This window comes from Gadus morhua, chromosome 6 (genome assembly GCF_902167405.1).
Source record: "Gadus morhua chromosome 6, gadMor3.0, whole genome shotgun sequence".
NCBI classification, from domain to species: Eukaryota; Metazoa; Chordata; class Actinopteri; order Gadiformes; family Gadidae; genus Gadus; species Gadus morhua.
Genome location: NC_044053.1, coordinates 27,196,049 through 27,215,091, shown reverse-complemented (window position 1 = coordinate 27,215,091; position 19,043 = coordinate 27,196,049). Strand labels below are relative to the sequence as shown.

General features: G+C 42.5%; 1 long non-coding RNA gene and 1 other non-coding gene across 2 annotated transcripts; both read left to right on the top strand.

Annotated features, from left to right (window-relative positions):
- Positions 1-9,378: 9,378 nt before the first annotated feature.
- LOC115544949 (uncharacterized) lies at positions 9,379-12,062 on the top strand. The gene is made up of 3 exons (XR_003977040.1): positions 9,379-9,636; positions 10,418-10,507; positions 11,347-12,062. It is a non-coding gene; the product is annotated as an uncharacterized LOC115544949 (long non-coding RNA).
- Positions 12,063-18,148: 6,086 nt separating this feature from the next.
- On the top strand, positions 18,149-18,220 carry trnam-cau (transfer RNA methionine (anticodon CAU)). The gene has a single exon. It is a non-coding gene; the product is annotated as a tRNA-Met (tRNA).
- The last annotated feature ends 823 nt before the right edge of the window (positions 18,221-19,043 follow it).

Here is a 19,043-nt window from a genome sequence, read left to right as displayed (position 1 = left end):
CCACAAATGTACACCTCCTTCCCGCAAAAAATGGGGCATAGAAACTAACCTCTGTCTTATGTACATTGACTGTACTGTTGGAGGTCACGCCCCTTTTCCGGCCTTTTCGAGATAGCTAGGGATGCTAAAATGTTTACACACATTTCCCGGGGCCCCGAGAACGACATATCCAAGATTTGTAGTTCTAGCCCATAGAGAAAAAAAGACTTTTGTCCAAAAGTCATTTGGACAAAGCCCCTCAGAAGTGTGGCCTGCAAGACCTAATGGTTCAGAATGTGGTGGAAAAACAGTTTTTGAGATAGGAAGGTCCTACCGCCCTGAAATTTGAATACCATATTCTAGGGCCTAACTGGGACCCCCGCACCGAAACTTGGCCCGGTCGGACCCCAAGGGCAGGAAGGGGGGGCCCTTCCTGCCCGAAACTTGGCCCAGTCGGACCCCGAGTGCAGGAAGGGGGGGCCTGGACTTTCATAATCTTCGCTCAGTGAATGTAAAGGATGTTTGGTCGGATGTTATGACGAAGAATCATAATGTGAATGGGAATATTCTATAAATGTCTTGATATCATCTTTCGTCTCAACACTTCTGCTGCAGCCGCTTAAAGTCTCACTCCGAGAACCTTAAAATATGAATCAATCCATTCATCAGTCGTGGGTGCCCGAAGAGCCGATGGATGAGGAGGAATTGTTTGATGAGGAGCCACCTTACACGTGTGACCCCCACCACAAGTGAGATCATCTAAAACCAACATAGACCATATTGAATGCTCAATGCTTTGTTAGTTTGAATGACACCGCCCCCCTCCCCCTCATTTTTTGTTGTTGTAGTTGCATTGACAAATTCATTGTTTGCCAAGAGGAGCTGATGGGCCTTTTTGCCATCTGTCCGGCCTGTTGTGAGAGGTCGGATAGTAGCATCGTGCAGCAGGAAGGAACTTTTGTTAAGATCAAGCAGGTACAGTTTTGTTTATGCAGTTTTGTTTACGCGGCCATCTGATTAGAAAATCTGAATATCTAATTACAATCTGATAGCTCTGACTGTCTTGCCAGTTAATTTACAATGTATGTACCAGGCTGGCTTAAGTCTGCTGGTTTGTGATGCCATCATATTTGAGTGTTAAACTGTATTGGTCATGTGTGTTTCATTGAAAATATGAAACCTTTGACCAGTAATGTACAGTACTTACTCTATATTGGATCCTGATATACTGTTGATTACAATGTTTTCTTTTATTTTCTTACATATCTAGGTCTGTGCATCATGTGGCTACCACCGTTTCTGGCAAAACCAGCCAATGCTCCACAGGAACATGCCAACCTGCAACCTCCTGTTAAGTGGGGCCATTCATTTTACTGGATGTTTGGCCACACAGACACTCAGAATGTTGACCCTGTTTGGCCTGCAATGCATCAGTGCCAGCAGTTTCTTTCGCCATCAGCGCCGCTACACCATCCCTGTAATCGTTCAGGCAGAATGATCAAGCCAAGAATTTTAGTGACCTACGGGCAATGGATGGAGGGCTAGTTCTTGCTGGGGACTGCAGGTAAACCAGTGTGAGAGCTAGACCAGTTCCATGTTTTGATTTTCTTATTTGTTATCATGTAGGGTGGCTTTAGTTGGCATTTGCAGATGACATGGTGGATTGTCTTTACAGACAATGAGTTTTAAATACTTGAAACATAAATTGTAATTAATTCCAGGTCAGATTCTCCTGGGCACTGCGCAAAGTATGGGTCATACTCTCTGATAGAGGACAGAGTGAACAAGGTGGTGGATGTTCAGCTTGTTCAGGTAAACCTGATGTTATTAGACAAAGAAATGAACTCTGCAATTTGTTAAAAGGATTGTATCTTAATATAACATCTTTCCACTAGTTCAACCATGCATAGAGCTTTATTGTGTATTGCCTAACTAGAGTAGTGTATCATAATGCCTGGACCAGCAACGCTTCGGTTCATTAACGCCTCCTTCAACACCACCAGCATTCTACACTTACACTGTTATCTCATGTTGCAGAGCTCAGAGGTTCCCAACAGCTCATGGTGTGAGCTTGAAGGCCTCAAGCGCAGTGTTGGCCTGCTGAGGGGAAACGACCTGCATTTGGCAACGCTGATCATGGACCGACATCGCCAGGTATTTACAATAAAAATGCAGCATAGAATGTAAATATCTGAATTGCACTGAAGCTGGATGTTTGTGTTTTTTTTCTCCTAGGTTGCCAAATGGGTGAGAGAGGAGCTGATCCCTGAAGGGACACAGCATTATTTTGACGTGTGGCACATTGCCAAAAGTATGTATCCATTGTTGGAACCTTGAAGCAGTTTTTGTTAGTGCATATCAATTAATACCATTTGTTCTAAAACAGGTCTGGGGAAGGCATTGGATGCAGCATCCAAAGAGTGTGACCAACTACAGTTGTGGAGGCCAGCTATAGTGAATCACCTCTATTGGACTGCAGCCTCAACCCCAGATGGCAACCCAGCGGTCATGGAGGCCAAATGGAGAAGTTTAGTGAACCACATCCAGGACATCCATGACCATGACACCCCTGCCTTCTCCAGTTGTGCCCATGGCCCTCTAGACGGAGATCAGCGCAACAAAGAGTGGCTGGACCCAGGTACAGTACTGGTATTATGCACGCTCTACATAGTTTTGTTTTATTTGCTGTCTTTGAGTAATTGTCTGGTTGCTTTGACATGTGACCTTTGTGATGAAATTATTTTTTCATTCCCTGGCAATCTCATAACATTCTGTTTACTGTTTATGTTTGCTATAATTCATATGCAGGACAGTTTCATGTGTGTTTCCATTTAAAAAAGGAATTCTGTTGTGGTAGGATTAATGAGTATATTCTATGGTAAACCATGATTATTATTAGGCCTTATATTTTTAATGGTAGAAGACACATGATACCTGCAGAGCCTGGGTTCAAAACAGATGGTGGGACACAGGAATGAGCAGGAAGCTACGGGGTTAAGCCATGTTGACCTCAGCCTTCAGCCTTGGGTCAGACTGGTGTCCGAAATCACTTTGTTGATAAGTTGCTAAGACGAAGATTGATGTGGGCGGAAACCTCCATTGGAACAAGGGAATTCCTGTATGTATGTGTGCATAAAGAGAAGCTGAAATCGATGTTCGAGCAGTACTCTATAGACCTACTCAGGCTGTTGTCGTTGTTGTATTTCTGCACGATAAAGTCTTTTGTCAATTCTTGCTCCGGACCCCTCGTTTTCATTTTACTCTCTCTCTCTCTTGAATTAGTCTAAGTGTTATATATCTCAGTTAATCCACTACATAATTTGGCGTCACGAACAGGATTACAAAGGGACAAACCAATTGCCGGGCTGCTGGACGGGGCGCGGACGGATCACACAACCAAGTGCACAAAATTAATCTCGGTGAGTTTGGCTTACCACAATTGAATGGTTGGTTGATCTGTTTTTGCCCTGTCTGAACGCTTGGTGAATGGGTAAAGTGTCTCTTTAGTCAAAACGAACCTAGGTTAAAGAGAGAAAGAGAGACGGGAGCTCCGGAAGAGATTGACGTGCGCGCGCACATATGCCATAAGGCGTTCTGTGGTTCTAAATGACCAAGACGCTTTGTGGCTCCCTATTTTGATACGGGTTGTTGTTATTTGGGGTTCTGAGTTTCTGGGGTTCTGAGTTTTTTGGGGTTCTGAGGTTCTGGGGTTCTGAGTTTTTTGGGGTTCTGAGGTTCTGGGGTTCTGAGTTTCTGGGGTTCTGAGTTTTTTGGGGTTCTGAGGTTCTGGGGTTCTGAGTTTTTGGGGTTCTGAGGTTCTGGGGTTCTGGGGTTCTGAGGTTCATTTTTATTTGAGAAGGGCTTCCTTGGGATACCGACGGGTGAATTTTAGATTCTTTGCTTGGACCAGTTGGACTGCAGTTCCTGCTCCATGCGGGGGGGGATTTCTAATTCCGGTCTTGGTATCTTGAGAAAACGGGCTTCTCGCACTTTTGAATAGATAAGTTTCTTGGTTGGAGTACCGCATGAGTTGGTATTTTGAGGAGTTTCTTGTTTGTTCGTGATCTGGAAGAGTGTGTATGTGATTAGCCATTATTTTGAAGGAATAGACTAGTTGTGTGAAGCATCGTTTGTATGGGTTCAATGCCCTAAACGTGATTCAATTGAGCAATTGGATCTGGAGGTGGGGCCAGTCTTTAATTCTGATCTTGGTGCTTTGTGGCAATCATTCTTGTTTGAAATTCTGGTTGATTCATTATCCATCCGACTGTTCATGTTTTAATCAAAAGGCCAGTTTCTACACTCGGTCAACTTTTTCTTTGTAATTAATTACAAACAATTCGGACATTTTTCAATATAATATTAAAATTGTATGAATCGGTTTATTGTCTGTATTTAAGTCGTGTTAGGATTAAGTTACCTCGGAGATTTTTACGACCCGGTTTATTTTTTGTTGATTCTGTCATAAATAAATTAGGCGGACAGAGAATAGTTAATTTGTTTGAAGTAGTTGATAATAATAAATAAATTAGACGGATAGAGAATAGTTAATTTGTTGAAATACTGAATAAATGTGTAAATCTTCTTTGACTTAAACATCATCGCGCTGACTCTAACTGCACGTGCACGAGCAATCTCACAGGGTACGAGCAGGAGCCTGCAGGCCGGGGTTAAAGATAACAGTGAAGGGTGGGGGCCACATTCCAACCTTCGGGAGGGAGACCAGCGCTTGGGAAGAGTTCACATTTGTTGCTTAGAGGTAATAAAGTATTTAAACTAACTATTAGAATAAACTCAAATAAATTGTATTAATAAATAGTGTATTTCAAAATAAATAAATAAAATAAATAAAGTAATAAAGTAATGATTAAAAATGGCAACAACAGCGGTAGAAGTTTTGAGTAGAGACCGTCTATTGCTCAAAGGTGAGATGATAAAGATCTCTGAGAAATGGGAAGAAAGGACAGAAGGATCAGGCACTATATGGCCCATGGGAGGGACTTTTGATCCAATAATGTATAGGGACATGGAGGTAGTAATAAGGAAGAATTCTTATTTTAAGTTGTATATGTGAGCGAATGAGTGAGGAGTGAGTGAGTGAGTGAGCGAGTGAGTGAGTGAGTGAGTGAGTGAGTGAGTGAGTGAGTGAGTGAGAAAGAGTTAGCATTGAGTTGAGTTAGAGGGGTCAGATGAAGTGATTTGCGAAGAGTGAGACAGAGAAGAGGAAGAGTGTGTGGATTGGCAACGAGAAGTGGCGATGAGATTGGAGAAGGCTTTCCGGTTAGAATTTTCTTTGGGAGAATGATATCTTTCGATGGTCTTTTAAGATTAATAATCTAGTTTTGGAGTGTGTCCAAAAACGAATAAACCAGAAAGGAAAGGAAAGGATTACTGAAAGTGAAAATGGTTATGGAGATTTGTGAAAGCAAAGGAAGTAGGTAAAGAGAGGTAAAGAGAGTTAGAGAGGAGGAACGTAAGTGAGGAAAACCCGCCGGTGGGGGCTGGACAGAGAGACAACAGAGAGAAAGAGACTGAATTTGCATTGCAGTGGCGTCTTTGCATTAGGGGCCAGTGGGGCACGGCCCCACCAGAGAACGCTGCCGTGCAGGGCACGATTATACTTTTCTTTTTTTTTTCAAAAATGTCATTGAGCATAAGTTAATAATACATTAATTGTTAATAATTAATTACATGTCCGCAGTTTTAATTTGATGAACGCAATTGTTGTAGTGTAGTAGTTGTGTGTGAAATAGTTTGTTGCTCCGTCTCGTCTGTTCCGCTCGGTGGGGCACAGCCGAGATGGCCCCGTCTGCTGCAGCGTAGAAAACTGGTGCTGTTGCGCGAGCAAGCGCGTGCGCAGCGCCCGCTTCTGTTTCGGCGGTGGGGCCAGAAGTTTAGTGCCCCAAAGCTCTTCTCATTGGCTGATTTGTAGAAAGGGCGGGGTTTACGGCGGGAGCCGATCAGATCTTGCTAGCTGGCCAACGTAGTTACTGTTACAGTTACTGTTACAGTAAATAACAACAAATGGACGTTTCATTCATTAAATGATGAATCGTGTTGAGTATCTGTCTCATGTGAGATTTAGCACTTGAACAGAAGTTGGAGATAAAACGTTTGGGACCACATCGCCCGACGGATTTAATCATTATTCAAGAGGGAAAGGACAAGAATAGATCGTTCAACCAGGAGTGGTTCAAGCGGAAAAAAATGCTTGTGTTTCACCTCAGCCACACAAAGGAGACCAGACAGCACTGTCCTTAAAGGGCAACTTCACCCATTTCACATAAGCTTTGTATTTTTAGAACCCCCCGCATATTTTTGAATGGTCTAGCATCATTTCCTTATTTTCTGGAGAGACTGGAGAGATCCGTATCGATCTCAAACACTTCCTGTTTTTTATGACGCAATATGACGATTTTTGCGTACAAGAAAATAGGAAGTGTAAGAGGGGATGATTCTCGTACGACCACAACCACTAGTCCCACCCTGCTCTAATAGGTGGGTCCCACCTCCCACCTATTAGAGCAGTGCCAGTGGGTGGGACTTCACCAGCAGAAACTAACATCCACAGCGTCTGAAGCTAAGATAACAGAGGCTGTTGATAAAACTGAAGTAGGCCTACATTGGCGGAGGGTACTCGATCTGACATAGAAGATGGCTCCATGCAAAAGTTCACCATTTCGAAAGAAATAGACGAGGGCTGCCGTATTTTCCGCACTATACGGCACACCGGATTATCAAGCGCACCTTCAATGAATGGCCTATTTTAGAACTGTTTTCATGTATAGGGCGCACCGGATTATAAGGCGCATAGAATAGAAGATACTGCAGTCAAACGTTTGACTGGGGTTGCGTTATGCATCGACCAGACCGAGCTGTGCTAAAGGGAATGTCAACAAAACAGTCAGATAAAGTCAAACTTTATTAAGCGTTCTGACAACTCCGGTCACTCCCATGGTAACGATGTTCAAACGTTAATGTGCATATTAACAATATCTCATCAATATCAATATCTCTCAACAATAAGCTCACTTTTTCAGTTCATTCCCCGTCTACGAATCCCTCGAATTCTTGTGTGTCCGAATTAAACAGTTGGGCGAGTACGGCATCCAACATGCCCGGATCCCTCTCGTCATTATCCGAGTCAGTGTCGCTGCTGTTGACTGGCAGTTCAGTGATTATTCCTGCCTTCGTGAAAGCTTAGACCACAGTTGAGACTGTTATATCAGCCCAGGCATCCACGATCCATTGGCAGATAGTGGCGTAAGTCGCCTGGCGCTGTCTCCCCGTCTTGGTGACGTGTGTTCGCCTTCTTGGCCCCGTCCACACGAAGCCGATTTTTTGGGTGAAACCGCATAAAAAGACGCTTTTGGTGGACACGGGCTACGGCCACACCAAACGCGTGTAACGTGCTTAACTTGAAGCTTGATCATTGTGTGTCACAAAAATGGTTCAACGCGCCAACGCGCCTGTGGCTGCGCTGGATTTAGGAGTCCGAGGTAGGAAACCCAAATGCCGCCGTGTTTGGGTGCATGATAGAGTTTAGATCGGGTTAGATTAAATAATGTCGGATATAAATAACAATAATCGGGTTAAATAACTTCACATGGTGTGTCTGGTGTGTTTCCAGCATTCGTAGTGTTGATCAGCAGATAGTCCGCCAAGACGTTGAGGTTGCTTAGCAACCAGAGACGCTGTCCATGCAAGTGAATGGAGCGTTCCCTCTTCGTCATAACTATCAAACCAAACATCCTTCACATTCAACGAGCGAACATTATGAAATTAAAATGCACATTTCTCGCTAAAAATGTTTACATAAACGCATTTAATTGCGTAACTATGTTACTATTTCCACCCAGAATAAAGGAAGATGTCGGCCGTATGCTTCTGTGCAAGCGTCACTACTCTAGTGACGTCGGTTCAAGCTCCACGCTGATTTGTTCCATTAGTAGATGGAACAAGGAGGTGTCCGATAGGCGGAGATGATCAGCGGGAGTGGCCGCCAGCGAAGCTGTGCATGGTGGGAGTTGTTGTCTTCAATCCACAAGCGCCAAAAAGTCACTTTCTGCCTTTTCTCGGTCAAGACTGCACCAAAGTAGAATTTTATTTTATTATTCGACTACATATAGGACCCAATTGCAATACATATTCATGCCTCCACCGGTGAAATGCTCCTTTAAAGCACAGGTAATTACCATCTTAGCCCAAACTTACTTAAATTTTCACCCAGGATTATCCAGGTCTGAATAGGCAACCACTCTATCAGTCTAGATTCATTGTTAATTGTACAGTATGGTGGCCTGCAAACTTAATGCAACTTAAACCATACTTCTTCTTTTTTTGGTATATTGTGAGTGGTGGCTTTGTATATTGATTGCTGTGTAAAGGGTGTGCGCCTTTGTGTTTTTATTGTTGCCACGTTGTTGTTTTCTTGAGTTTTGATATTGTGAGATCTTGAACGCTGCCATTTGGTGGTGCTATTGCTATAATAGCCTAATATATGTCGTCAGATTCGCGTTTGAGTGATTATTCAGCTGCAATTTTGGTCCCCTCTGTCACTTGCTACTGTTTTTTTTGTGATGGTAGTAATATGTGGTATTTCTGGATTGCGTTATAATATTTTCCTGCATGGGCCCCACCAGAGTTTCCAAACCAAAATCGCCACTGTTGCATTGTACTGAATAGATTATTTGTGTGCTTGGATGTACTCTGTATTTGGTCCCTGAATGTAACCTATGTCCACTGTTTTAGAGAAAACATAGAACCACCACTGGGATTGGTGATTCTGTGGCTCTTGGAGACTCTGCATCACGTCGGAACACCATGTGGTATAGATCATTACATCTTGGTACACAGAGCACTGGTGAGACAACGGGTTGGATCAGAGGGAGAAGGTGTTTGGAGAAGGGAGAGGAATGTAAAGAAAGCAAAAAGGGCGGACGCGGACCGACGCAGAGGTAATGAATCAGCGGAGAGGAGGCTGGGGGTCGGTTTATGGTGCGTTCGAGTATTCTCTGCGAACCGACTCGGATCTCGGATCTGACGCCACGCCCACACTTCAAGCGTTTTATTATTTCGCTCGGTCGTCGGAGGAAAACATGGACGCCACCCGGAAAGCTGTTGTCGCGGTAGCATTGGCAGAGGACCAGGCGATCCAATATAAGTAGGCTATAGGCCATAGTCAAGTCAAGTCAAGTTTATTTATGTAGCACATTTAAAACAACAGTACACTGTAAAAAATGATTTTTTGGCCCTGTAATTATTATTTCAATTATGTATGTAAATTCTACAAAGAAATCCGAATTCAGTGCTTTTACTTTAAAATACCAGTTTTTAATGTAGTGCATTACTTGGTGATTGTTTGTAATTATGTGTACTCAGTTTTGTATGTAAATTGAATCATTCGATCCAAGTAATATTCACTAAACCAGTTCATTGGCCTAATTAGTTGATATTTCCAAGTAAAATGTACTTGAGTGATATCAGTGAACCTGGCAACTTTCACGAACATTCGGAGCATGACGTCAAAGCCCCTCCCCACATTTGAACGGTCTTTCGTCCGAGACGTGCTGTACACTTCAGTCCAAGTTCCACATTTCAACTGGGTTGGCAGACTTTGTTGAATGAGATGGGGAAGAACGTGAATGAACCACGAAGGTAAGTTTTAAGCGAAACAAATGTTGTACGTTCCTGTTGGCTCACCTACTTAAGTCAGTTTCTCCGCACTGAAAGCAGATGCGGCTGCGGCGCTAACAAATAGTGTATTTTCCTGCTAGCTAACTTTGCTAGCGCCACGAGGTATGTCGGGTTTCCGACAGCACTTTACAACTTAGGCGGCCGCCAAAGCAACACATGCCTGCCGCCTTAACTAGCGTCTTCAAAAACAAAAACGGGCTGAATTTCAGCGTGGGATTGTGCACAATTTAATTTATGCCTGCAAATCCAACACTTATAATGTGTGGAATTCCCGCACACATTTTACAGCGATGTATGTTCAACCAACGTGGCCGGAACCACTGTGTCCGAGTGTCTTGACTTCGACCCTGAACACACCTGTAGATCTGAACCCCCCGCTAGCAGAACACACAGTGCTTTTACATGGGATAGCTTGGATTAAACCTTATACCGATTTTGCTACTCGAACGGACCATGTCAATTGCCCGAACGTACATGGCCTTTAGAGATCGGATAATGGCCGGAGCATGGCTGAATCCGCTACCCTAAGTGGCGCTGTAGCCCTTTCATACAGTGGTTATAGAACTTCTGGTTGACCTCTACTGTAAAAGATGTATGTTAAGTTGCACACTTCACGTTAGAATGCAGTTGCAGGCTTACATTCCCCATGGGTAACTTTCTGTTTCCATCTATACGTGCTGTGATGCATGTATGCTACATATGTAATGTATTCTCTGCAATAAATTCTTTTTGTGTTTAATAGCATCATGTCGACGGCAGAAGGGACATTATCATCCGTTGCTTAGTTGAGTATCTTGGAGAGAGTGGAGAGGAGCTGATCAAAGACTATCAGGTATCTGATGATAATCATGACCATATTAAAATGATTGTCTAGCCTTATAATCTGGTGTTCACTTGTGATGTTTTTTAAAAGACTCAAAAGATGCACATTTTTCAATCAGGCTTTTAACTGATTTCTTAAATTATTTTTATGCTCTTACCCATTTTTTTTTAAATCATATTTAATCTTTATCTTATCTATCTTAAACTTTAACCCTTAAGTGTTCTTGGGGATATTTCCAGCCAACCTGTTTATTTAACAAGCCACGTTTTGGCTTTCGGAACATCCACAAAGTAAATAATTTAAGAACACTTAAGGGTTGCCTTTTGTCTCTATTTAACGATCACTTATTAACTTTATTTTATGAGCAAAAGAGTAATTTAATTAATACCTTTTTTATAACCTATTTTAATCCCTCAGTTTTCAGCACCAGTGTTTCCCCCATGGGGACCTTCCACACTGGGACTAGTTTTGGTCTACCAACACGGGTGCAGTCCCATAGATAGCTCCAGCCTGGGTGGCTGGAGGGCTCTGCACCCCTGTGTGGAGCCTCCTGTCTGCCCGGGCCAGGGTGGTCACTGTGGCGGCACTCCCTATGGTCGTGGGCGATGACCCCTCTCAGTCTGGATGGCCCCCAAAAGTGACTTTCTTTGGCTCAGGGTCAGCCTCTGTGAAGCACGTTGTGTAACTTTATGTATGAAAAGTGCCATATGAATATTGTTGGATTTGAGTACACTAAATTGAGTATACCTTTTTTGTTTTTATTTTCAAGTTTTTTTTCTCTTAAACTTTTCTTTTACTTGGAATCGATTCTTAGTTTGTTTCTCATTGTGCCTTATTTGTTTTCACAGGACGTCAGCCAAGAAGCAGTGAAAGAGGACTGCAGTAATCACATGATGCAGATCAACGTCATCCATCCCAATGTGGCACAGGAAAACCAAGATCCTGTGTATGTGTCAGTCATCATCAAGTGTGACAAACGCTTGCCTCCTGCTCATGGGTGTCATCTATGCTGTAAACTTAAGTTACCCACTTAAACTGAAATATACGTTTGAAGTATTTCAGAAGCTGTTTCTTGAGGTTGACGTCATTACAATGTCACCAAAGGTCCAGTTTCTCCACAATAAACTTTTAGCGTGAGTGTTCCAGTGCTATTTGTGCTTTTGTCCAGCACAAACAATCTCTTTACTTTTGTCATTTTTCTGACTGAAATTTCAAGTTTTGCTTAGTTTTTAAGTTATTTCTGTCCTGAACATCCTGAGAATGTCTGCAAAGGTAGCCATTGCAGTTTATGTATGCATTCTTTGCTGTTCTGAAAAGTCAACTGTAACACTGTATTCGTTTGTATGCTGGAATATCAGTCCTAAAGTCAGTTGGTGCTTTGTCATTCCGCATTGAATTTTTCAAATCCTAAACGGCTTTACTTTTGAGCTTTTGTGTGTGTGTGTGTGTGTGTGTGTACACTGTTTTCAAATTTGCTAGCAGGAAGTTCTGTGTGGTTATGTTATGTATTTTAAATACATCTATGCCATTTCAAATGTGAAATAAAAGTGTATTTCAAACATCCCTTAAGCTGCAAATATTTGTTTCTGGAAAATATTGAATTATTAGAATAGTAAAAATATTTACTAAATTCAATTAATATTAACTAATACATTCCTAATAAATATTACTTAATAATTACATAAAATATAACAAAGAAAAGATGAGTAAGAAACACAAAGAATCATGAGCAACGTTTACTTGGGTTTTGTAATTAGATGCAATGGTAATCTGAGTGAAAGTTACAATCCATTGGCAAGTATTGTCAGTAAAATTTACTTGTGAATTTTTCATAAAAAAAAATTGGTTCTAGTAAGTAAATGTGTTCTAGTAAGTGGTTCTAGTAAGTAAATATTACTTAGAAATAGCCTGAGTAAAGATTACTAGCACTTTCTGTGTGGAAAAATATGCTTTAGTTTTTTTAAGTAAATGTCACTCCAAATTTCTTTCAGCGTAGTTGACCAAAGTGCTGTACACAAATACAATATATTTGTGTACATAGGCAGAGATACGGACGCAGTAAGGTATTGCAGTAATACGAGTGATTGAAATGACAATTTAAACCACCAAAGTGGTCCAAGCACAATGAAAACAGTTCATTCTTCAAGTCACAATGGGCGCAGCCATCTTGAATTCTGTCTCGGAATTTCGCTCGGCCACCACTGAGTTCAACCGAGAAAAAGGGGCGTGTTTGTGCGTGTCGCTAGGCAACGTCCTCGGACCTCCGAGACGGATGCATATTAAAACGCACCATTAGCTCAGGAACTAGAGGGTGTCTTGTAACCGAAAGGTTGCTAGTTCGATCCCCATATCCTCCTAGCTGAGTGTTGATGTGTCCCTGAGTAAGTTACATGGTGATAACAGGATTTAGGAATAATTACCTAGACTCCAAAACATGAGCAATTAGCGTTAAAAATTGTCTGCACACCACACTCCACAGGAGTCAATGGCGCCAGGGTAAAGTGACTCATCAAAAGAGGAGCAGACCCAACCCATGGACTCTACGTGGATAGGTGGATGTTATTTTGGTGCTTGGACCTGACGAGGTCTAGGTGCCAAGATAACAACACAAATAAAATATTTCCTTCGAGATTATGATAAGTAATAGACAATTTATTAAAAGTGATCTTATAATTTAGAAAAAACAATCGGCAATACTTAAAAATTAGACCAAATAAGTATGATAAAACGTTATCCAAAGTTCTAATTTAGGTTATCCACAATGACGAATGTCATTTAAAATAAAGAAGTAAAATAGAATAAGAAAGGATGTGTGTGTGAGCCTGTTCTCGTGTGTGTGTCGGGGCTGCCAAGGTAGGGGAGAATCCTCTCCTACTCAGAGTGATGGGATACACAAGGGGATACACAAGCATACTTCAGATAAAACAACATGGTTAATTAGTAAATGGAAACAATGTATCAATTCAGTGTTGAATAAACTAGATAAGATCAACATAGAGGGTTTGGGTTTGGTATAGTAGAGAATCAAAATATGGAAAACACTAAATGCAAGCAATAGGTAGAATAAAAGGTTTAATTAGGTCGTCCAATTTAAATAGATAGTGAAGGGCAATCGGGTAGGATTATTTAGAGAATTGTGATTTTGAGTAACGGTTAAGACAAAAGTGAGTCGCCCAATATTGAAAATGCAAGTTTTAATATTGTGATTTTTGTTTTCTTTCACATCTCCCTAGTTAAGGACAATAGGTGGATTGACGCCACATCTGCTGGGAAGGAGTCATACATACTATGTTGTCAAATTGGATTCGGAAGTAGTGGGTTTGCCTTCAGATGCCACTAATGCTGCTGCAACACTTTAATAATTTTAACTCTGATAAATTATATTTTGTTTTATAGTCGCCCTGATGTGTATTCATGACGCACACATATGGCTGCATAAGGCAGATGCGGCTGAAGACTCTGTCTCCATCCCTCCACTTTGCGATCTATACCACCATATAGGTGGGGATTGATCGTATCCCCGGTACGGCATCCTGCAATAAGCCAGTATGGAAGGCTGGTTAGCCAACGACGGGTAAGATCCCACCTTGAAGCCCGGGACAACCTAAAACAGGCACAGTCACGATTACTTGGCAGAGTCACTGTGAGCATTGGCTCACTTGAACATGTAGTGACGAACTGCAAGGGAAAGCCGGCTGATGAAAGGTGGAGGGGGAACAGGAGTCAGATATGTCAGCTCTGGCAGCAGAGGTCGTCCTGAAACGGGGCATGTCGCGTTTCATTTCATTTTATTTTACCTTTGTGGTATAGAAGGCCACTAACGCATGTACGTTTTTTCGGTTTAGTGCATGACTTCGGAACAGCGTGGTTTCGGGCGGCTGATGGTAAACCCACCCATATTGGGGTTTGGATTTGGACATACTGTTTTCGATTTCCCTTCCCAAAAGATTGGTTTCAGTTTGCTGATGCTTAAGGTTAGACTTTCGACGTTGGGTGCACCAACGGCGTTATTAGATTTGTTTATCCTTTAATGCGCATGGTTTTGACCATTGCGCAAGGGGGGAGGTATTGAGGAGAATTAGGAATTTTTTTGAAAACAAGGTTTTTCTTCACCATACTTGCAAACAATGATTAACATCCAGCTAAATGAGTGTGAAATATTTGAAAAAACAGTGTTCAACAGATGGGTAGAAGCAGTCCCATCAGAAGACCAAAGTGCGGCTACGGTAATCAAGGTTCTGACTAGAGAAGTCATGCCAAGGTTTGGAATTCCGTCACAAATTAGCTCAGGCAATAGGGCTGCGTCTATTCAGAAAACACTCAAACAAGTGATTTAACATCTGCATGTCAAACAAAGATTAGGCTGTGTCTACATTCCTCAAACCACAAGGTATGGTGGAGAGAGGAATCGGACGCTTAAGACAAAGATTAACAAAATTAAATTAGAGTACTAAATTAAAGGACTAATGCACTACGACTGACACTAATGAGTTATCGCATGAAAACTAACAGAACGACGCATCTAACCCCGCATGAAATGTTTACGGGTCGACCCATGCCTTCACCTGTCATTCGAGGGCCTCACAAAGGACCTCCATTGGAACAATTGGAAACTGAATTAAGACGCTATATGGGACAACTAACTGGCATACACAGGCTTATTTTTCAACAGGAGAAAGACAGAGTTCCAGAGTAGGAGAAGGAGCCACCAAGGGGGGTGGAGCCAGGTGACCACGTGTATCTCAGAGTGTTCAGGAGAAAGTGGAACGAGCCCAGGAGAGAAGGACCATACAAAGTCACCAACGCAACACCAACAGCCATCCAAGTGGAAGGAAGTGCCACGTGGTATCATCTCAACCACTGCACAAAAGCCGCTCAACCCAAAGCCAGGGATGAGCGTGAGGAGGAGGAGCCGGACGCAGACACACGTGGGGCTGACCAGCTGCCCCAGGACCAGATCCAGTCAAGCCTAGAGATACAGCAACATGATGATGCTGAAAACGGGGAGCCTGTTCCTGATCCTTTACGGGTTGTGCCAGATTCCGCTGGCACAAGGTCAGACCCCGAGGAAGAATGAAACCATGGAGACAACTCAGACCTGGAAGAGCCAGGAATCAGGGGCTGGTACTGAAGGAAGCCTAAGAGAAACACAGGACAATCCGGCCCCAACTCACTCAGGAATAGTCAACAAGAAAGGGAAAATAGACTTATATGCTCAGATACCACCGCGAGACCAAGTTAATGAATTTGTGTTTACTGTTATGTCGGATAACCAACCGTTATGTGCATTAACCTTCCGCCAGAATCATGAACATGTGCATAGGAAAGATCGGTGTGAATTACATATCCAATTTAATTCAATGAAATGGTGTCTGGCATAGAGGAGTCGGGTGACTGGGGGAGGATGCTCTATGGGGAGATAGATTGGAGTGACACTAGAAAGGAGACCGGAATGTGAGAATCGGACATCAGAAGGAGGTCCTATTTTCTTAACTGGTGACTTCTCCATGTGAACCACAACCATTTCAGACAGTGTGAACAAATGGACCTTGGACTAATGGGTTCCAGGGCATGGTGGCTGCGAACAGCAGCAATTACAATGCCCAAACCCCCCACGTTATATAGTATACCGGCACATGACGATAATCAGAGCTATTCAAATCTATGCAAGCTTGTTGACAATCTTATTTTTAAATTTTTATTATGTTTCACATTCTTGAATGTATGTTATGTCAATTCTAAATGTATAATATGGTGTCACATATTTTTGAAATGCTAATTTTCAATGCATGCTGAAAATACTATGTTATGTGTGAATTCTAGTTAGACATGTTAAACATTTGATCGATCTTTTTTGCCCAAGCCAGGTTGAGATTCCTGAACATGCTTAAAGGTTTTTTAACGATGATCAAATGTAGTGTAGAATATGACCTAAATGACTGTTCATTTTTGTTATGATCTTATCAGAACCAAAAAAGGGGGGATGTGTGGTAGAAATGAATGATTATATTCTATGGTAAACTATGATTATTATTAGGCCTGTATATCTAATGGTAGAAAACATGTAATGCCCTGTTTACACCTACCCGATAGTGGGCCCCGATGGTGCCCAATGGCTAAATCAGCAGCTATCGTTATAACATCGGCAAATAGCGTGGTTGCATCGGGAAACACCGTTACTCTTCCCGGGAACATCGTTAGACAACGGGAAGAAACGGGAAGAAATGCTCAATGATCGGGCAACAACGGGCAACATCGGCAAAGAACGAACATGTTTGTTAATTTTGGGTCAATCGGGGTAGAATCGGTTACCAGGTGTTGCTATGGGCTAATCGGCTATAATCGGGAATAGAACGAGAGTATAACGTAAGACATCGCAAATCGTTCGGGAATTTTCCTGGGCACATCGGCTATATTCGTTAATCTTCCGCGCTTTATCGTGTTTTATCGTCTTTATATCGGCAACCTCAACACACGAAAGACCCTCGAGAACCCTAGACAAATAACGATTGTGAGTGACCAGATTGTGTTAAGGAAGACCCTCAATCTGCCACTTGTGTATAAATAGGGGGTGATGGATGGATGTCCTACTTTTATAATTACAGGGTACTTCGCCCATTTAGAACCGGCGTTCTATTATTATAAAATCGCTATTGTAATATAAATAAATATATAAATAAATATCAGTCTAAAGCAGTCTCCCCTTTGCCTTCTCCCGAAATGACGCCAAATGACGTCAAATGACGCCAAACGCACTTCGGGTGTCTTCCCTGGCATACATCGTTATGTTATCGTTATAACATCGGGTATGTGTAAATGCTACCCCGATAAATTGACCCGATCATACATTTTTAGCCCGATGTCACCCGAATCACCCCGACTTCCACATCGGTGGTCCATCGGCCATTAGCGGCCATTAGCGGGATGGTGTAAACGGGGCATAAAGCGTCTTGGATTTTGATCCAGGGCTGGTCACGAGGCCTGGGAGTCTTGGGTCAGAGCAGGGGTTGGGGCGCAACCCCCCAGGAGAGGTTGTCTACTGAGACAATGCATGCTGACTCCACTTCCTGGGTCCTAGACTATCTCGGTGACCATCTGTTTAGAAGTATTTGTGTTTTATTATGTGTGGACACCTAGAAAAACAAGAAACTGCTGAGGACTGTGCTTTTGTGTGTTTAAGAAGAGGCTTGCATCTGTTGGCAAGGCAGTGACTCTATAGACCTACTCAGGCTGTTGTCGTTGTTGTTTTTCTTCACGATAAAGTCTTTTTTAAATTCTTGCTCCGGACCCCTCGATTTCTTTTACACTCTCTCTTAAATTAGTCGAAGTGTTTTAAATCTCAATTAATCTTCGACAATGGCAATTTAAAGATGTGCCATGAAAAATAACAATGTGCATTGAGCCAGGGTTTAGATGTTGCATCTATATTTTGTAACTGTTAAGTAGAGTGGCGCAGTGGAAGCGTGCTGGGCCCATAACCCAGAGGTCGATGGATCGAAACCATCCTCTGTGCTGCAGTACGTGTGGACTGCCCCACACGTATTGCCCACTGCAGAAGCTGTGATGGTAATTTAAAGATGTTTCCCACAAAAGATAACAATGCGCAAAGATCCAGGGTTCAGATGTTGACTCGATATTGTGTATTTTTTAAGCAGAGTGGCGCAGCGGAAGCGTGCTGGGCCCATAACCCAGAGGTCGATGGATCGAAACCATCCTCTGCTAGCAGGATTACCTAATGTAGCATCATTCAATTTAAATTAAGAACGAGTATACCTACCTTATTCTTTTGTATTTCAGTCCTTGCTAGTGCTTGGTTGGTCGTTCATTTCTTTGGTCTAATCTCATGTTGTAAATACGCGTGTGCCCCAGTGTTCTAATGGATGAAGCCCCTACCTCCTAAACCTGGTTTTGTGGTTTAGTGTCCCGTCTGTGATTATTTGAAGCAGAGTGGCGTAGCGGAAGCGTGCTGGGCCCATAACACAGAGGTCGATGGATCGAAACCATCCTCTGCTATAATCAGAACTATTCACTTATTCAGTCTTACAATGAATCACATTTAAAATCAGAATCAAGAATCCTGTGCTGCAGTACGTGTGGACTGCCCACATCAGACGCCGTGATGGCAATTTAAAGATGTTTACCATGAAAAATAACAATGTGCATTGAGCCAGGGTTTAGATGTTGCATCTATATTTTGTAACTATTAAGCAGAGTGGTGCAGCGGAAGCGTGCTGTGCCCATAAACCAGAGGTCGATGGATCGAAACCATCCTCTGCTATAATCAGACCGTATCAAATATGCAGTCGTAAAATGATTAGCATTCATAATCAAGAATCCTGTGCTGTAGTACGTGTGGACTACCCCACACGTATTGCCCACTTCAGAAGCTGTGATGGCAATTTAAAGATGTTTACCAAAAAAGATAACAATGCGCAAAGATCCAGGGTTCAGATGTTGACTCAATATGGTGTATTTGTAAAGCAGAGTGGTGCAGCGGAAGCGTGCTGGGCCCATTACCCAGAGGTCGATGGATCGAAACCATCCT